Source organism: Parasteatoda tepidariorum, chromosome 1 (genome assembly GCF_043381705.1).
Source record: "Parasteatoda tepidariorum isolate YZ-2023 chromosome 1, CAS_Ptep_4.0, whole genome shotgun sequence".
Lineage (NCBI taxonomy): Eukaryota > Metazoa > Arthropoda > Arachnida > Araneae > Theridiidae > Parasteatoda > Parasteatoda tepidariorum.
In genome coordinates, this window is record NC_092204.1 from 42,688,026 (window position 1) to 42,694,145 (window position 6,120).

Genomic DNA, 6,120 nt, shown 5'->3' on the forward strand with positions numbered 1-6,120 from the left:
TTCATGTCTGCCATTGGAAATAAATAAGATATATATATATATATATATATATATATATATATAACCTTACAAATAAATAGAATGTTTGAACATATTGTCCAAATTCTCATGTAATTTCTCATGTTTGAATTAAATTTAAGAGCAGTATAAAGAATAATAAGAACACATCGAAATAAATGTTTATTTCTACTTCACTATAGAACTTTTAAATTTCGGAAACACTATAAGGTTATATAATCTTGTTATGAGTAATTTTAATAGTAATAATATAATCAATATGATTTCATATCAAAAAGCTCTATCAAAAAGAAATAAATAAATGTCTAGACGTAATTAGGATACAAAATAACCTAAATATAGAATGACTTTCATTATAAAGTTTCTGCTTAAGTTATTTTCGGACGATGAAATGCGATATAATTTTTCTTCACTATCCTTTTATATTAACGCTTTTTATTAAACAACTTTGTTTGTTTTAAACTTTGCAATTGAAATAAAAACTAATGAATATTTCACTTCGGGGGGGGATGAAGTTTTTTTTTTTTTAATTTCCAATGGCAGACATGAAAGACAAATTTGTAGCCAAGAACAATATAAAGAAAGAACAAAAAACGGATACAAGAGCTACAAAAATAAAGAGTCTATAGGTCTGTAATAATGCATCTCGCCCGCCAATATCGTTCCCACAAGGGCCCAGGAGGAAGTGCAGGGCAATGTCTTAGATGGTTAGCGTCCATTTCTTCTTGTTGGTTACATAATGGACAGAGGGGGCTTGAAAAGATTTTAATTTTATACAGGTGTTTTGATAAACAGTCATGGCCAGTGGCGAGGCGAAAAAGGGCCACAGATTTTTCTCTTGGCCGTGACGGAATATCTTTAATTCCTTCCAACCAGTCCTTATTTTTATTTGCTTCTTGGAGTTTTGCTTCAAATGTTGTTCGCAGAGAGATTTTTATTAGCCTTTTCGCGGTGTGGAAAGGAACTGGCTTAAGAGATATTTGTAGAATCTTGGCGGCTTTTTTGGCCAAGAAATCTGCAGTTTCGTTACCTTGAAGTCCACAATGCGCTGGTACCCATTGCATGGCGACATTTTTGATGAAGTATATGACATATAAAAAAACTTAATAAAAACTTAATAAAATTTTTACTTTTGTATGCTACGTTTAATATGTGTAAACTTTGATTAAAATGAAATATCGCAAGTAAAATACATTTGTACTTAAGAGACTTTTTCTATCGAAATAAGAAACTTTTAGGGTTTAGTTTTTAGGTAAGGAGTTTAAACGCAAAACGAAATATTTAGTTTATTGTTTTAATCATTCTTTAACTTTGACAAAAAGTGATAAATGTTTATTTTAATTTACTACATCCTTCTGAACAAGAAAAATTCAGTACCGTTTTTCAATTAAAAGAGGATAAATTTTAAATTTCAACAGAGTTTTGAACGACAACTATCATTACAAAAAAAGTAATTTATCTACCGTTAAGAGCTGAAAGAATAACGTATATGCGTCCGCTTAAATTGTGCTGTGTTTTTGGAAAAATCTAAATTGGGTTTTTCGTGTTAAAAATGAAATATTTTAAAATTAAAAAGATATATTCAAATATACATTATAAATTACGTATCCAAACTTACTAGCCACATAATGACATTCTTTTTCATTTATGAGAAAAATCTATACAGAAATTCCCAATGTCATAAATTGATATTATTATTTTTCATAACTTTATAAAGTGAAGTCATTATTTTCCATATCAATCTTAAGGTAGTGTTAGTTTTTCACCAATCAAATGTAAGTAAAAGAAAACAAATACTTATTTATAACATTGAATCCTAAAACTTAAAAAAAAGAAAATAAATATTTAACTTATGTTCCAAAGTTGCTTAGACTACTATAATCAATTAAATTAATCCAACGCTAATAAGTATTAAATCATAAAACTTACCATTAACGATCCAAATTTTACAAAATAATTGCTGTTGTTTTTCCTTTCTTAGCGTTATATTTTCTCGGGGAAAAAACATAAAATGCACAAACTGACTCAATTGAAATAAAAAAGATCACATCAGATGTTTATGTTTCCATAGTAAACAGATAAAAAGAGAAAGTTGACAGCTGTGTGTTAAAAAAAGCTATTTAAACGTGTTTATTTTGGCTATCTTTGTGATATACTTGTCGATTCAATAACTTCGAGTTAAGACTACGTTTTTAGTGCAATAAATGAACAAAGGTATTTATTGTAAAATAAACACTGATATCACATTTAAATAAAGTTTCAATGTGGGTTCATATAAAGTTTCAGCTACTAGGACTTTTTAACGTAAGTTATAGAATGTAGCGTAAGATAAATAAAGTTATTTTTTCGAATAGAAATTAATCGGAAAAAAAGCTCCAAGTGTTTAGAAACAAAAAAATAACATTAGTTTGCCTTATCATCGATTGATGAAATAACGGTTTTTGTAGCGGATATGACGTTTTTAATGGTTATCTTCGTATTTTTCCCTTTTTTTTTATTTATTTATTTTTGTTTTTGTTGTTTTACTTTTGAAATCAGCTTAAAATGCACGGTATAAGAGTTAAGCAACTCTTAAAATTTTTTTTAAAAGAGAAACTTTTGAGCAAAACTGTTACTTTTTTGTAGGAGAGTACGCATCTCGAAAATTCCAATTAAAACAGAGTTAAGCCTAAATTAAAGGGTACGTTTGAAAACCTTGGATAGGGTACAAACTAGAAATCTAATCTGCCCCTAGGGTAAAATATGCCCCATTAGAATTTCAGTTCATATATTTTTAAACTAACGAAAATATTATTGCCGATGTGTAATCGTGGTAAGGTAGAAGGCTATCCGCCTTCTACCTGAGAGATCAAAAGTTCAAATCTCAGCTGGAATGATTGAGTTTTATCTCCAATTTTCTTTTCTTAAAAAGTTGATAACTATTTTATAGTTTTAATAAATTTATAAATTGTTATTTTTTAAAAAAAATTTAAATTTTTAAAATTAAAAAAAGTATTAGACATTTGTTTTAATTTTTTTTATTTTTATATTAAAATGTTAAAAAAATTATGATTTAAAAATTTAACTAAAGTTTTGAGATTCTTTTAAATTGCAAAACAAATTTATTAAATTTTGTAAATTAAAAATTTAATTAAAATTCTTTATTTAAAAAAAATTACAACATTGAGACATGCCATTAAGGTAAAAGGGGTGCGATTTCTCTTGTTTTCCAGTGCTGCCCTCTATAGCCGAGAATTTGACTTCTGCCACACACAGCTCATTTATAAGGGTGACCCATTCATTCACCCACAAATCGTAATTTTGACCTGAACCAAAGAACGATCAATCTGCAATTTAGTATCTATAGAGATATTATTTGCTATGGAAACATAAAGGACTTTGTGAACCAATCGATTTGACGTGCACTAGTGGCAATTTAAAGCGTGGGAAGTCTTCGGCTGATGTGAATCGAACTTACAACTTCTTGGACACGGGCCCAACTATTTTGTAATTTGAAATTTAAATTAAAATTATGAATTTTTTTTTTTAAAAAAATTCCATAAATGAAATGGAATAAAAAATATATAAATATCTATTATTTCTTTAAAAAAAACTCAAATTTTTAAACAGTAAATTAATTTAAATTTTAAAAAAATTTATAAATTCAATAAAATATATTAAATAGTTATATCTTTAATTTTCGTTTCTGGAAAAGTTGATAGTTCATTCGTTTCGACTGGGATTTGAACACTGGACCGCTATAAGGTTAGATAGCATAACCAGTACACCACGAGAACAAATCAGTTGGAAGGTTATTGCAAGTTTAAAAATTGAAGTGTTAATGGGCCTTAAGTGTTAAGTTTTACCTTAGGGTTAGATCAAGCTGGTAATTTTTAACCTTTCCAATTTTTTCAAACATGCCGTTTAATGTAAGCTTAACTTTGCCTTAATACGGATTTTCGAAATGTGTATTTCTCACATTAGTGATTATTTAACTTTTTTTATTAGCTTTAGATTCTCATGTATTCAGAAAATTAGTTAATCAATTTTCAAAAAATGGTTTAAAGGTGAAAATTTCGGGTGAAGTTCGTATTTTTCGCTTTTTTTTTCTTTATTTTTTGGAGATTAGTGCTATATTAAGCTGATAGCTGTTTATATACATTTTGTAATTTTATAGTTCATGTTATTACACATTATTAAATACTGCTATTCGAAACTTAGATAAAAACTTAAAAATGAAACAATATAAAAGGCTACATTAAAGAAAAAGCGGTTTGATTATTTATGTTTGTGTATCTGAGCACCAAAAATGGGGACAACTACTTTACACCAAAGCAGTGTTCCACTACAACAAGAAACACAGAATATTTCCTGACGCAATGAAACCACTAGAATGTTCTTTTACACTTCTTGGTGTTAAGAAGTCGCCACCATATTTGTTATTCAGTTAAACTAAAATATATAACTACAGTAAGATGATGACGCACATAACTAACTATCATTAACGTCATTTTTACGAGACAATATAAAGTAATAATTAGTAATTTAAGCTGCATTTATACACTTGTTCTTAAAATAAAATTAGTTTGTAAATTAAAAATGAGAGTATCACAAAGGGAATATCAAGACAAATTCAAACTGGCCCTAGCAGAGAAGAAACGGATAGAATATATACCCTATGAAATATTTAATACAGTTTATAGAGACTTTCAAAATTAAAATATAAATATCCTTATAACGCAACTAAAAACATGCATGCACATTTTAAAAGTGAACTTTAGTTACTGTAGAAGAAAGGCATATTGAAAACAGCCTCAAACGTTCCTTCACTCGAAATCCATTGGAAACAACTACAAACAATATCGGAAACGCGCGAGCGTTGGAGTTTTCAGAAGCGAAAATATTTTACGAGTGATGTCTAGGAGCGTGATATTGGTTTACATTTTTTGCTTTATAAATGTTTGAAGTTTTCATACGCCATTTAAATTATAAATAAAACTTTGATTTTCCTTCACAAAATTGTTAGGGTAGTTCAACGTCAAGTTGGAAGAGATATTACACCACCATTTTAACATTGTACTAATCACGATAAATTGATTGAAACTAAACTTGATAACTTAAAAATTTTATAAATAAAAAACAAACTTCATCAACGTTTTCACACACACACACACACACACACACACACATATATATATATATATATATATATCAGCATTTGGTTGGTTTGTAGTTTTTTCTTTCTCATCTTGCGCTATACTATTTGAACATCAAATGTTAACCACAAATGCTTTTACAAGCTCAAGATATTTTGGTAATAAAGTCCATGAAAAAGAGAAGAGTAGTTTTTCTGACATGAAGTGCTGGAACCGAACATATTCAGTCTAATTAGCCGGAAGAATAAATCACTAAAAATCCTAGTTTTCTAGACATGCTTAAAAAGACATGCTTCTAGACATGCTTTCTAGAATTGTTTTAATACCCATAAAAACATATTTCTTTCCAGGGACCAGTTTCCGTCTCAAAATATAAAAATAATTACCTTTAAACTTTAAGCAAAAACTATATAAAGCAATAACTATGTAAGCAATATAATAAGCACTAAGTGATAATCAAAAATACATTATTAATAAAGCTGTATGCGGTACAATAAAATTTTAAAAAAAGCACTGTACTTTAATAACTGTTGATCAAATGAGTACATTTTCACGCGCAAAGATGCAATCGTAATGTTTGAAGAGATTTACATTAAATATGCTAATTGATTTAACACAATTGATTTAATGCTTAATGATTAAACAGTAGAAAATTTATGATGAGAAATTAGACGAAAAACATATTTCCTCAGAAAAAATATGCCTTTTTTCAAGGGATTTGAATTTTTTTCCCTCAAAACGTGGTTTCATTCAGGAAAATACCATACGAAATGTTAACGAAGGAGAGGTATTGAAAGTTTAGAACCTTTAATGTTTGTTTCATTAATTCCTTCTTTATACATCTCAGAAATAGTCTTAGAACTGTATATAAAAAATTGTAAAGCTTGTAAAACTAATTTATCAAAAGACAGTTCTACGTAACATATATATATATATGTATATATATATATATATATATATATATATA

At 27.8% G+C, this 6,120-nt stretch overlaps 1 protein-coding gene across 4 annotated transcripts in view; it reads right to left on the minus strand.

Annotated features, from left to right (window-relative positions):
* The window catches only part of LOC107436145 (GTPase-activating Rap/Ran-GAP domain-like protein 3), a 563,687-nt gene that overhangs the window by 459,546 nt on the left and 98,021 nt on the right, over positions 1-6,120 (minus strand). Inside the window, exon 1 of one of the 4 annotated variants that reach the window (XM_016047730.3) lies at positions 1,948-2,088. The exons of the other annotated variants lie outside the window; for them this stretch is intronic. The gene's annotated coding sequence lies outside the window, so the exon portion shown is untranslated. Of the gene's footprint in view, positions 1-1,947; positions 2,089-6,120 lie in introns of those variants that run through there. 4 annotated transcript variants of the gene reach the window in all.